We start from the raw sequence: 14,487 nt of genomic DNA, 5'->3' as shown, positions 1-14,487 counted from the left end.
AACCAGGACTGTCCCAGGCTAACTGGAATATATGGTCACCATAGTAATGAGACTCTGGCAAACACATTCCAGCAGCCTTTTCAGATATATCATACAAACACAATGGTTTCCTAGTAGTAAACAAGCCAATTGATTTAGATTCCCAGTCTAAGTTTCTGTTGTTCTATTAGCACCAGAAGTCCTCTTAACCCAGCTGGTGGAAACAGACGGCTCAAGGAGTGCCTCCCCACGGCATCTGCACCTCGCTGTTGCCCACAGAGGAACACAGCAGCTGCTCCGAAGTCCTTCCAGGGCTTAGCCCTTATCACCCTATTCACATTCAGGAGCACAGAGTTTCTATTTCCTCCCTTGCTGAAGCATTTAGAAAACTCTGTCTCCAAAGAAGCATTCACTCCTGAAAAACTTTGATATAAGAATAGGATGATGTTGCCCTCTGGCGTTACCAAGGAGGTGGCAAGCAGCTACACAGACTCGGTCAGGGCAAGGGTAAAGGCAAGGGAAAGCAGAACACTGGCCATTACCAGGAAGTGTATGAACACATCTTCCTCCTTAATCCTTATAACAACTTTGCATAGTCCATCCTTATATTTCCCATTTTTATAGATAAGGAAACTGCTCAGAGAGTGAGTACTGTGTTCAAGGTCACACAGTGAGAAAACGTATTGAAATTTGAACCCATATCTATCTAGCATTAAAGCCCATGGTCTTTCCTTGTATCATTCTACAGGCCAATATTACAACTGGGGTCTTCAAATATTTAAAATATATATTTATTCAACACCCATTTATGCCAGAAATTGAATATGAGGGAAGGCTGACTTATTTCCTAAAGAAACTTCAGAGTAGGCTGGGAGCGGTGGCTCATGCCTATAATCCCAGCTCTTTGGTAGGCCAAGGCTGGGCGGATCACTTGAGGTCAGGAGTTCAAGACCAGTTTCCTTATCTGCTGCTCTCTGGCCAACATGGCAAAAATCTCTCTCTACTAAAAATACAAAAATTAGCCAGGAGTGGTGGTGTACACTTAGCAACCTAGGAGGCTGAGACATGATCATTGCTCGAACCCAGGAGGCAAAAGTTGTAGTGAGCAGAGATCATGTCACTGCACTCCAGCCTGGATGACTCTGTCGAGAGAAACAGAGAGAGAGAGAGAGAGAGAGATCTCAGAGTACTTTAAAATGAACATGTAGCGGGAAAAGACTAGTCACTCAGTGTCTGCTTGTGTGATTGCTTTCACTTGTAAGTAATGTCCTCCTCCATCTTTGGTAATATTTTCCTACATCCTTTGGAAACATTCGCTGTTTTCTTCACCAGTCCTGGTCTCTCTTGCTTTTGATTCTCCTACCACTTTCTCAGTAGCAGTTTTCTTAGTCACCTTGTATTACAGTCATGGGCTTATCTAATTCCTCTGTATTATATAATAAACTTCTTGAGAGCTAAGACTGTGTCTCACATTTTTAAATTTCAAACCTCCATAATACCTCTCACAGTGCTTCACTAAGAATAGACCCTCAAGGTGTTTGCAGAATTTGGACTGTATTAGATGTCAGCCACAGTCCTTGATGAAATTTTAATTCCAAGAAGTTTTTTTTTTCAACTTGGTAACATCCCACTGTGTCCTCTTTTAGTGCCAACTAGCCATGTTAGATGTCTAATAACAGGGCAGGATCAGAGCTCTCCCAACTCACATCCCTATACTGGTGAAAGCGTAAGACAACACACCCTGCAGCTGGGAAATGGGCTGGTGGTATGATCCGTCTCTGCATCTCCAGAGTGGAGGCCATAGGGGCAGTGTTCTGCTATGCTTGCTTCTGTCTCCTTTCATTCCCCATTCCCCTCTATATTTGGTAGTTATTCTGTTCTACACTAGCACTTTCTACCCTCTCATTCAACTGCTCCCTTAAATAGAACCTTTCTGCTTTTTCCTTTCCCTAAATGGCTTTCACTGATCCTGACTCTGGTGAGTCTTCTGTTTTCAGGGAAATGTGGCTAACCTCCTGACCTCTAATTCTGCTACAGAACAGCTGTCTTCCCACAGGCCATATATTAACCCTGTTTAAGCAACTCTTTAAATTCCTGACATGCTCAGTCAGCAGCAGCATTAGCAGCAGCACCATCTGCTAGGTGTTTAACCCTCTGGCTCCCTGGACTGTAATGGTGGAGGTAGATTAGAAATTCAAGCTTCCATATGTAGCTTGGCTTAAGTCACATAATACCTAAATACTCGTCTGTAAATCTATTCATTCTAAACATTAGCAAAGTAAGTTTTGATATTAAAAAAAGGAAAAATTCTAATACATTTGTGTTTCAGTGATATACAATAGGAAAATACTAAAAACAACTTAAATATCCAATAAATACAAAACTATGCCATATATTAGCACTACCAAATCATTTTGAATGGCTTCATAATGTTCTGTGGTTTTGACATATATGTGTTAACCTGGAGAAATCCTTAAGTGGAAAAAACAGAATATAATAATGGATTTACAAGTAGTAACCATCTTGATGTAATTTTATCCAACCGTTTTTCTTACACATGTATTTTTTAAAACATAGGAAAACAACTGCTATTAGTTTAGAAAGCATCTTCAGATATTCATAGTAGTAACAAGTCGATGCCAACATGATACTCTGCTCTAGGTACAGCATGTTAACATAAATCCACAGACAACAGGGAGTATAAGCTATTTTATTACTTCCACCAGCTCCTGTAACTCTTTCTCCTATTAGCAATTCTTCAATACCACCCCATAAAAATCAACCCTTTTATTTCTCTCTCTTCTGCCCTCCCTTTCTTCCCAAAGTCATCTCAGACCCTCTTCTTGGCACCTCTCTGAGTCACAGATAAGGGGAATAGAACAGCAGAATAAAGCAAATACTTCTCCCATTTTATCTTTTCACCAAAACACTCCTCCTCATGTCCCTGAAAGGACATAGGTCACTGTCACTAAAGAAAAACTGGTGGCCCATGAGTACAGAATTCCACTGGAAGGTGACAGTCCCACCACTGTAGTTTCAGACAGGCAAGATCAAAACTTTGTATAATAATTGCCTAATTCCCGAAAATCGGCACAAAAAATATTTACTTTCCAAAACCATAATGGAAGGCACTCTCAGACCTTTGGCATATATGCTTTAAAAAATTTCTTATTTCTTTTTCTGGCATTTGTTTTCAGGATATGGTGATATTGCTGAAGGCCCACATGATCTAACACTTGTCTCACCAGACAGCTGAGTATTTTTACTGATAGATAACGGCATCTACTTGGAGGAGCCTCTTTAATATGTATTTAGGCAGCAGTTGTTCAAGACATAGTCCAGTCTTGTTATACAAAGTCCAGTCGTGTTATACATTTCCAGTCATTCCAATTGTATTCAGAATGTAATCAGATCAAGGAATAAGTCTAGAAAATATTAGAGAAAAAAGGGAGGACAACTATAGGTCCATAACTCAGCCCATCCATTGTAGCTTGGAATTTGGGGAGGAAGAGTACAGAGGAGAAGCACAGATTCAATTAATTCATTGATAAGTGTTCCATTTATATGAGTTCCCACACTTGATTATATATCAATGCCCTTTTTCTCCTATAGCACAAATACACACATATACCACCACCTCACCATGGATTAAATTTTTGAATATCTACAAGATAAAAGCAGTTGAATTGGGGAAACTTGAGAGCCTAACGCATAAACAGGACTGAGAGACAGTTTAGTGGTGAACTTATGTAAGTTCCATAAACTTAATAAAATTATAAAACAGCACAGTGAATAGACTGTCGATGGCCTTTTGTACAACTTAGTAATCATGGGTCTGTACTGAATAAAATGGAGAGACGAAAGATAGGAGTTCTCAAGTCCTAGTAGTCTTGACTGATCTTTCTTTTCATGGCTCCTCAAACTTTAATCTTGACTGGAATCTTATACTCATCCCACCTAAGAAACACAGGAGGAACAGGACTAATGATGAATGATTCATTTAGTTTCAAAGATAGTGAAATTAGGTGTACCCAAGAATTTCCCAAGAGGCAGTTGGAAATAGAGAACTAAAAGAGATTAGGAGTGGAGACAGATATTAGGGCGTCTAAATAGGAATAATGGATAGAAAAATGGAAAGAAAACATAGGGCTGATGCTTGAAATAACTGAAGACCAGTGGAGAGAGAAAATGAACAAGATAAGATAAAATTATTTTTCTACCTCATCTTCAAATCTTCTGAAGGCTCACAGAAGCCAAGGGAACAGAGATTTTCAAAAGAAATGGACACTCATCATGGCTGAGTACTACAGAAAGGTAGAGGACAATGAGGACCAAGATCATTCATTTGGTATCTAGGAATTGACAGTCCATCTTTGGTTTCTGGATTCATTATTCCACTAAAATGCTTCTCTCCAGGTAAAGAGGGATTAAAGAGTGAGTGTGTGAGGAGTGAAACAAAGGACAAGGGTAGACTCCTCCCCTACCTTCACTATCAAACTATTTCCTTTCTTTCAAGGTGAGAGGGTAATGGAATCAAACTTTCTGCAGAATAAAGGAGGCTTAATTATGTTAAGAGTTGAGCTGTTGTTCAGTTATGCCAAATAAGTAAATTCGTCCAAATAAGAAAATTTCTTCCAGTCCCCATTTATTTATATATATCATACCCATATTTGATAAAAACATTTTTTTTTTTTAATTTTTTATTGGATTATAGGTTTTGGGGTACATGAGCAGAGCATGCAAGACAGTTGCGTAGGTACACACATGGCAGTGTGCTTTGCTTTTCTTCTCCCCTTCACCCACATTTGGCATTTCTCCCCAGGCTATCCCTCCCCACCTCCCCCTCCCACTGGCCCTCCCCTTTTCCCCCCAATAGACCCCAGTGTTTAGTACTCCCCTTTCTGTGTCCATGTGTTCTCATTTTTCATCACCCACCTATGAGTGAGAATATGCGGTGTTTCATTTTCTGTTCTTGTGTCAGTTTGCTGAGGATGATGTTTTCCAGATTCATCCATGTCCCTACAAACGACACGAACTCATCATTTCTGATTGCTGCATAATATTCCATGGTGTATATGTGCCACATTTTTCCAATCCAGTCTATTATCAATGGGCATTTGGGTTGATTCCAGGTCTTTGCTATTGTAAACAGTGCTGCAATGAACATTCGTGTACATGTGTCCTTATAGTAGAACGATTTATAGTCTTTTGGATATATACCCAGTAATGGGATTGCTGGGTCAAATGGAATTTCTATTTCTAAGGCCTTGAGGAATCGCCACACCGTCTTCCACAATGGTTGAACTAATTTACACTCCCACCAACAGTGTAAAAGTGTTCCTTTTTCTCCACATCCTCTCCAGCATCTGTTGTCTCCAGATTTTTTAATGATCGCCATTCTAACTGGTGTGAGATGGTATCTCAATGTGGTTTTGATTTGCATCTCTCTGATGACCAGTGACGATGAGCATTTTTTCATATGATTGTTGGCCTCATATATGTCTTCTTTCGTAAAGTATCTGTTCATATCCTTTGCCCACTTTTGAATGGGCTTGTTTGTTTTTTTCCTGTAAATCTGCTTGAGTTGTTTGTAAATTCTGGATATCAGCCCTTTGTCAGATGGGTACACTGCGAAAATTCTTTCCCATTCTGTTGGTTGCCGATCCACTCTAGTGACTGTTTCTTTTGCCGTGCAGAAGCTGTGGAGTTTCATTAGGTCCCATTTGTCTATTTTGGCTTTTGTTGCCAATGCTCTTGGTGTTTTGTTCATGAAGTCCTTGCCTACTCCTATGTCCTGGATAGTTTTGCCTAGATTTCCTTCTAGGGTTTTTATGGTGCCAGGTCTTATGTTTAAGTCTTTAATCCATCTGGAGTTAATTTTAGTGTAAGGTGTCAGGAAGGGGTCCAGTTTCTGCTTTCTGCACATGGCTAGCCAGTTTTCCCAACACCATTTGTTAAACATGGAATCCTTGCCCCATTGCTTGTTTTTGTCAGGTTTATCAAAGATTGTATAGTTGTATGTATGTTGTGTTGCCTCCGGTGCCTCTGTTTTGTTCCATTGGTCTATATCTCTGTTTTGGTACCAGTACCATGCTGTTTTGATTACTGTAGCCTTGTAGTATAGTTTGAAATCCGGTAGTGTGATGCCCCCCACTGTGTTCTTTTTGCTTAGAATTGACTTGGCTATGCGGGCTCTCTTTTGGTTCCATATGAAGTTCATGGTGGTTTTTTCCAGTTCTGTGAAGAAAGTCAATGGTAGCTTGATGGGGATAGCGTTGATTCTGTAAATTACTTTGGGCAGTATAGCCATTTTCACGATATTAATTCTTCCTAACCATGAACATGGAATGTTTCTCCATCTGTTTGTGTCCTCTCTGATTTCGTTGAGCAGTGGTTTGTAGTTCTCCTTGAAGAGGTCCCTTACGTTCCTTGTGAGTTGTATTCCAAGGTATTTTATTCTTTTTGTAGCAATTGCGAATGGCAGTTCGCTCTTGATTTGGCTTTCTTTAAGTCTGTTATTGGTGTATAGGAATGCTTGTGATTTTTGCACATTGATTTTATATCCTGAGACTTTGCTGAAGTTGTTTATCAGTTTCAGGAGTTTTTGGGCTGAGGCGATGGGGTCTTCTAGGTATACTATCACGTCGTCTGCAAATAGAGACAATTTGGCTTCCACCTTTCCTATTTGAATACCCTTTATTTCTTTTTCTTGCCTGATTGCTCTGGCTAGAACTTCCAGTACTATATTGAATAGGAGTGGTGAGAGAGGGCATCCTTGTCTAGTGCCAGATTTCAAAGGGAATGCTTCCAGTTTTTGCCCATTCAGTATGATATTGGCTGTTGGTTTGTCATAAATAGCTTTTATTACTTTGAGATATGTTCCATCGATACCGAGTTTATTGAGGGTTTTTAGCATAAAGGGCTGTTGAATTTTGTCAAATGCCTTCTCTGCGTCAATTGAGATAATCATGTGGTTTTTGTTTTTGGTTCTGTTTATGTGGTGAATTACGTTGATAGACTTGCGTATGTTGAACCAGCCTTGCATCCCCGGGATGAATCCTACTTGATCATGATGAATAAGTTTTTTGATTTGCTGTTGCAATCAGCTTGCCAATATTTTATTGAAGATTTTTGCATCTATGTTCATCATGGATATTGGCCTGAAGTTTTCTTTTCTCATTGGGTCTCTGCCGGGTTTTGGTATCAGGATGATGTTGGTCTCATAAAATGATTTGGGAAGGATTCCCTCTTTTTGGATTGTTTGAAATAGTTTTAGAAGGAATGGTACCAGCTCCTCCTTGTGTGTCTGGTAGAATTCGGCTGTGAACCCATCTGGACCTGGGCTTTTTTTGTGAGGTAGGCTCTTAATTGCTGCCTCAACTTCAGACCTTGTTATTGGTCTATTCATAGTTTCAGCTTCCTCCTGGTTTAGGCTTGGGAGGACACAGGAGTCCAGGAATTTATCCATTTCTTCCAGGTTTACTAGTTTATGTGCATAGAGTTGTTTGTAATATTCTCTGATGATGGTTTGAATTTCTGTGGAATCTGTGGTGATTTCCCCTTTATCATTTTTTATTGCATCTATTTGGTTGTTCTCTCTTTTCTTTTTAATCAATCTGGCTAGTGGTCTGTCTATTTTGTTGATCTTTTCAAAAAACCAGCTCTTGGATTTATTGATTTTTTGAAGGGTTTTTCGTGTCTCAATCTCCTTCAGCTCAGCTCTGATCTTAGTAATTTCTTGTCTTCTGCTGGGTTTTGAGTTTTTTTGATCTTGCTCCTCTAGCTCTTTCAATTTTGACGATAGGGTGTCAATTTTGGATCTCTCCATTCTCCTCATATGGGCACTTATTGCTATATACTTTCCTCTAGAGACTGCTTTAAATGTGTCCCAGAGGTTCTGGCACGTTGTGTCTTCGTTCTCATTGGTTTCGAAGAACTTCTTTATTTCTGCCTTCATTTCGTTGTTTACCCAGTCAACATTCAAGAGCCAGTTGTTCAGTTTCCATGAAGCTGTGCGGTTCTGGGTCGGTTTCTGAATTCTGAGTTCTAACTTGATTGCACTATGGTCTGAGAGGCTGTTTGTTATGATTTCAGTTGTTTTGCATTTGTTGAGCAGTGCTTTACTTCCAATTATGTGGTCAATTTTAGAGTAGGTGTGATGTGGTGCTGAGAAGAATGTGTATTCTGTGGATTTGGGGTGGAGAGTTCTGTATATGTCCACCAGGTTTGCTTGCTCCAGTTCTGAGTTCAAGCCCTGGGTATCCTTGTTGATTTTCTGTCTGGTTGATCTGTCTAGTATTGACAGTGGAGTGTTAAAGTCTCCCACTATTATTGTGTGGGAGTCTAAGTCCTTCTGTAAGTCATTAAGAACTTGCCTTATGTATCTGGGTGCTCCTGCATTGGGTCCATATATGTTTAGGATCGTTAGCTCTTCTTGTTGTATCGATCCTTTTACCATTATGTAATGGCCTTCTTTGTCTCTTTTGATCTTTGTTGCTTTAAAGTCTATTTTATCAGAGATGAGAATTGCAACTCCTGCTTTTTTTTGCTTTCCATTAGCTTGGTAAATCTTCCTCCATCCCTTTATTTTGAGCCTTTGTGTATCCTTGCATGTGAGATGGGTTTCCTGGATACAGCACACTGATGGGTTTTGGATTTTTATCCAATTTGCCAGTCTGTGTCTTTTGATTGGTGCATTTAGTCCATTTACATTTAGGGTTAAGATTGTTATGTGTGAATTTGATACTGCCATTTTGATGCTAAGTGGCTGTTTTGCCTGTTAGTTGTTGTAGATTCTTCATTATGTTGAAGCTCTTTAGCATTCAGTGTGATTTTGGAATGGCTGGTACTGATTGATCCTTTCTATGTGTAGTGCCTCTTTTAGGAGCTCTTGTAAAGCAGGCCTGGTGGTGACAAAATCTCTGAGTACTTGCTTGTTCGCAAAGGATTTTATTCTTCCTTCACTTCTGAAGCTCAGTTTGGCTGGATATGAAATTCTGGGTTGAAAGTTCTTTTCTTTAAGAATGTTGAATATTGGCCCCCACTCTCTTCTGGCTTGTAGTGTTTCTGCCGAGAGATCTGCTGTGAGTCTGATGGGCTTCCCTTTGTGGGTGACCCGACCTTTCTCTCTGGCTGCCCTTAGTATTCTCTCCTTTATTTCAACCCTGTTGAATCTGACGATTATGTGCCTTGGGGTTGCTCTTCTTGCGGAATATCTTTGTGGTGTTCTCTGTATTTCCTGCAATTGAGTGTTGGCTTGTCTTGCTAGGTGGGGGAAATTTTCCTGGATGATGTCCTGAAGAGTATTTTCCAGCTGGGATTCATTCTCTTCGTCCCCTTCTGGTACACCTATCAAACGTAGGTTAGGTCTTTTCACATAGTCCCACATTTCTTGGAGACTTTGTTCATTCCTTTTTGCGCTTTTTTCTCTGATCTTGGTTTCTCGTTTTATTTCATTGAGTTGGTCTTCGACTTCAGATATTCTTTCTTCTGCTTGGTCAATTCGGCTATTGAAACTTGCGTTTGCTTCACGAAGTTCTCGTATTGTGTTTTTCAGCTCCTTTAATTCATTCATATTCCTCTCTAAGGTATCCATTCTTGTTATCATTTCCTCGAATCGTTTTTCAAGGTTCTTAGTTTCTTTGCATTGATTTAATACATGATCTTTTAGCTCACAAAAGTTTCTCATTATCCATCTTCTGAAGTCTAATTCCGTCATTTCGTCACAGTCATTCTCCGTCCAGCTTTGTTCCCTTGCTGGTGAGGAGTTTTGGTCCTTTCTAGGAGGCGATGTGTTCTGGTTTCGGGTGTTTTCCTCCTTTTTGCGCTGGTTTCTTCCCATCTTTGTGGATTTGTCCGCTGGTCGTCTGCGTAGTTGCTGACTTTTCGTTTGGGTCTCTGAGTGGACACCCAGAATGTTGATGATGAAGTATTTCTGTTGCTTGGTTTTCCTTCTACCAGTCTAGCCCCTTCGCTGTACGACTGTTGAGGTCCGCTCCAGACCCTGCTTGTCTGGGGTGCACCTCTAGTAGCCGTGGCACAGTGAGGGATGCTACCAGTTTCTTTTTCTGCTCTCTTTGTCCCAGGATGATGCCTGCCTAATGACAGTCTTTTGGATATAGAGGGGTCAGGGAGCTGCTTGAGGAGACAGTTTGTACTTTATAGGGGTTTAATTGCTGAGCTGTGCACTCTGTTGTTCATTCAGGGCTGTTAGGCTGCTATGTTTGATTCTGCTGCAACACAGCTCATTAAACAACCCTTTTTTTTTTCTCAAATGCTCTGTGTTGAGGGGTTTGGGCTTTATTTTTGGATGTCCGATCAGGTGTCCTGCCCAGCTCAAAGGCAGACTAGCCACTGTTTGGCTGCCGAGGCTCCGCCCTGCTGTTGTGTGATTCGCGCTGTTCCTGCCGGCTCTGCTGTGGTCTCTGCCACGCCCTGCGGCGGAGTCTCTTCGTTGTAGCCTGTTGCCTCAGCAACGGCAGGCTGCGTCAGCAGTCGGCGTGTATCTCAGTAGGGACGGGTTGCCTCGGCAACGGCTGGCTGCGTCAGCAGTGGGCGTGTATCTCAGTTGGGGCGGGTTGCCTCGGCAACGGCTGGCTGCCTCAGCAGTGGGCGTGTATATCAGTTGGGGCAGGTTGCCTCCGTAGTGGTGGACGCCCCTCCCCCACAGAGCGTCTCGGACCGTCTGCCCGGGATAGTTTGAAATCGCGGTTTTGTTCGTCCCACTGGGTATCCCAAGCGATCTGTCCCTGCAATCCCCTGGGCTGGGCTACTGTGCAAGTCTCGTTCAGTCTCAAGTCCAGCCCTCTCAAGTCTCAGGTTGCCGGTTCAACAAGGCACCCGGACAAGCGCGCCCTGTGGGGATTGCTGGGTAGGGCCGGCCGCCGCCGCCCCGGCTGCCGGCTTCGCCAGGCAGACCTACTGCCTGGCGTCCCGTGTCTTTTTATACTTGGGAGTTTCCCCGTTCTGTGGGCAACAAAGATCAGTCTGGAAATGCAGCACTGACTCACCGTTTGTGAATTCAACGCGGGCTCCAATCCTGGGTTGTTCTCACAGCGCCATCTTGAGTCCCCCTCACAGAAAGACTTAATAATGCCTGTCCCCTATAATGATTTTTTAAGTATCTGAAGGACTGTCACATTTCTCCTTTAATGAATTTAATAAACATTTATTGAGGACTCTGTGCAAAGATGAACCAAAAAAACTGCTCCACCCTCCAAAAATGGGTAGTTGGAAAACCTTCGGTATCCTCTCACCTCCCTTACTTATCCTATGCATTTCTTGATGGCTCTCTATATATCTTTTTGCACCCCCTTCTCCCCCAACAACAAGTATACCTAGAGACTAGCCTGCATTAGGATAGTAGATGAAACATTTATCTTCTACCTTATTCACATTTAATCTAGTATTCGTGTCATATAGTTTATAAGGGGTGAGTTTGCAGACTCAAATATTTGTGACATCCAAAGACATCCCCTCAGTACTAATGGAAGACATTATCATGTAAAATGGAGAAAGTGGTCATGTAGATATTGTTCAAGACTTCAGAAACAACTGTTCTGGAGGGTTAAAAGTAGCAGCACATTCTCTTGCTGTCAGCCCCTCTTGCAAACCTTTCTTCCTTCCACTGGGAAAAAAGTGGAAGATGTTCCAGGGATCATTGGATCAATGCTTGAATCTAACTTCCTGGCCACAGGGTAGATAATTCACACATTCAAAACATTAAGTTCTTTTTTCTCCCTTAAAGCCTGGTATAGGATGCAAAGTATCCAAACTCTAACTTTCTGAATTTACCTGACTTTCCTTAGGTACAGTTCACAAACTATTAAGGGAATAAGTAAAAAGTTGGGCAAGTGTATTTTTGGTTTAAAATAGGACTCTTAAAGCAGAAGAAGGGAGTTTCCTCCCCCCAACCACCCCAAAGAATATTTTATAGATGTGCAAATACTAAGAGATTAAAGTTTCAGCAGAAATAAGTATCTCAAAGGAGGCGCCATATTATTTCCTTTCCATATGTTTAGTACCTCATTTTCACACATCGTTTGTAATCTCCTAAGTTTAGACAAATCATCTTGGCTATGTAGTTGCAAATAACTAAAGAGAACCAAGCTCACAGAAGGAAAATGCATATTGTTCTTTGGGTTTCTGAATAAGGAAGGTACTTAGGTAGAATCTTATTTAAAATCTTCCTATTTCAAGTAATTTCATGCATCTCATAATATGGTATGTAAAATGATTTCACCTATATACTATATGAAAAATAGGTAGTTCTAATAAATATAGGTTCTAATAAAAATAGGTTAGTTCTAATCAGAACTAATGCTAGAATTACCCAAGATTTGTCTAGCATTCATGCTGTTACTACTAACAACATACATAATATATATGACATGGCCATATATTTTCAAGCTTCTCTGAAGTACCATATCATCTCTAGTACTCTATCTGCAGCACATAGTGTTTACATAACTGAGAATGAGAATATGCTTCTTGTTCTGGTCATTTGCCAGCTTGTTCTCAGATTCATTCTCATCCTTCACCAGTTCTCCTGTATCTCAAGGTCTACATTTTCGAGGCTCCTTTGACAAGTGGCTTCTGAGTAGGTTTGGCAAATGGGAAACTCTACTGGATTACTTGAAGACATACCTGGAGATGAGAAGCAGCAGGGTATTTATCCCTTTCTCTCTCTGTTTAGTTGCATCTCTGGAAGTGACTGTTTTTTCCATAACACCAACTCCTATGGGATAATCCTATGTATTTCCAGATCTCACAAGACAGTCACTAAGAAGTTCTAGCTCCTACTAGGTGGTTTTCTGAGCTCTGAGAACACTATGTCCTCCCTTCTACCCCATCAGCCAAATTCAATATCTTATTTGGTTTCACAACTCTTCCATCACCTGTGTAACAAATCCCCTGCACTAAATGTCTTCTGTCTGCTATACCTAAGAGTGAGTTGTGGTTTTCTGAGGGGCTTCTTACTGATACTCCACATAGAAGTCTAAGATTGTGTTGTCATGTTTGATCATGAATAGGGTGATGACCTCCTTACAGGCAAGAAATGGCACATGTAATTTGTGGCATGCAGTGATATACTTAAACTATAAGGTGTGGTTTCTCGAGACATAGTACAAGTTGAAAGCAACACTTTGGTGAAGTAACTATTGCATTTGACCATTACAATAGTAATTATAATTAACAAGGATTATTACATAGGATGAATGTTTCTGACTGCCTTGAAGAGTATGTACAAAGAAAAAGATAAGCCTAATGCCTTAAATTTTTAACCCAAATACCAAGCCATGTAGACACATTCCATACTTCTATCACCATAAGGCAGATGACTGAGAATCAGGCCCAAGGCTTGATAATGTATCATCACTTACATGTGTAGTTCTATCAGGCATTTTATGCTGAGGTAAAGGATCTGGTTAGGAAGGAGTAGTACCTAAGACTCTGAATGGGCAGACAGGGATGAGATTTTAAATGCTGAATTCCACTGAGCCTTCCTCTCTGGCAAAAGCAGCTCCCCTTTTGTCAGTTTTTCAAATTAACACCCGAACTGAGGCAACTAATCTTCACTTGCATAAAACCATTGCATGATTTCACTAGTGGTAGATGCCCTAGACGAGGAAGCTTATTTTCCCAGAGTCCATTCAAACTACCCTTGTTTCCAGTCTCATGCGTTTGATCCAATATAGCCCAGATGAAAATATATGATCTGCTGCCATATGAAATATCAAATACACCAAAGGAGCTGCAAAATTTCGTTAATTTTTTTTTTTAGAGACGGGTTTTCACTATGTTGGCCAGGATGGTCTTGATCTCTTGACCTCGTGATCCGCCCGTCTCGGCCTCCCAAAGTGCTGGGATTACAGGCATAAGCCACCACGCCTGGCCAAAATTTCATTAATGTATGTTAAAAGAAATGTTGGGGTCATGTATGAGAAAATATCCTAAGACTATTCAAAAGGATGAAACGAAGATTGGATCAGGCTGAATTTATTAAGATAGATACATATACCTGGATTCAGGATTTCCTGTGTTGGCTCAAGCACCAGCAGCGGTATCAATCACCTGCTAGTTTAGTAGAATAAGGCCAATAAGATATGAAGTAGAGGCCGGGTGTAGTGGCTCATGCCTGTAATCTCAGCACTTTGGGAAGCTGAGGTAGGTTGATCACCTGAGGTTGGGAGTTCAAGACCTTCCTGGCCAATATGGTGGAGACCCCATCTCTACCAAAAATATAAAAAATTAGCCAGGCATGGTGGCAGGCGCCTGTAATCCCAGCTACTTGGGAGACTAAGGCAGGAGTCACTTGAACGCGGGAGGCGGAGGTTGCAGTGAGCTGAGATTGTGCCACTGCACTCCAGCCTGGGTGAGACAGAGCAAGACTCCGTCTCAAAAAAAAAAGATATCAAGTAGAGATGGCAGAACTTGCTTGGCACACTGAAGAAAAATGCTCTTAGACAGAAATAAAATAGGAACCACATATGTAATTTAAAATTTTCT

The sequence above is a fragment of the Callithrix jacchus genome, chromosome 3 (assembly GCF_049354715.1).
Source record: "Callithrix jacchus isolate 240 chromosome 3, calJac240_pri, whole genome shotgun sequence".
Lineage (NCBI taxonomy): Eukaryota > Metazoa > Chordata > Mammalia > Primates > Cebidae > Callithrix > Callithrix jacchus.
The sequence above is the reverse complement of the archived record's forward strand: the minus strand, read 5'-3'. Positions refer to the sequence as shown.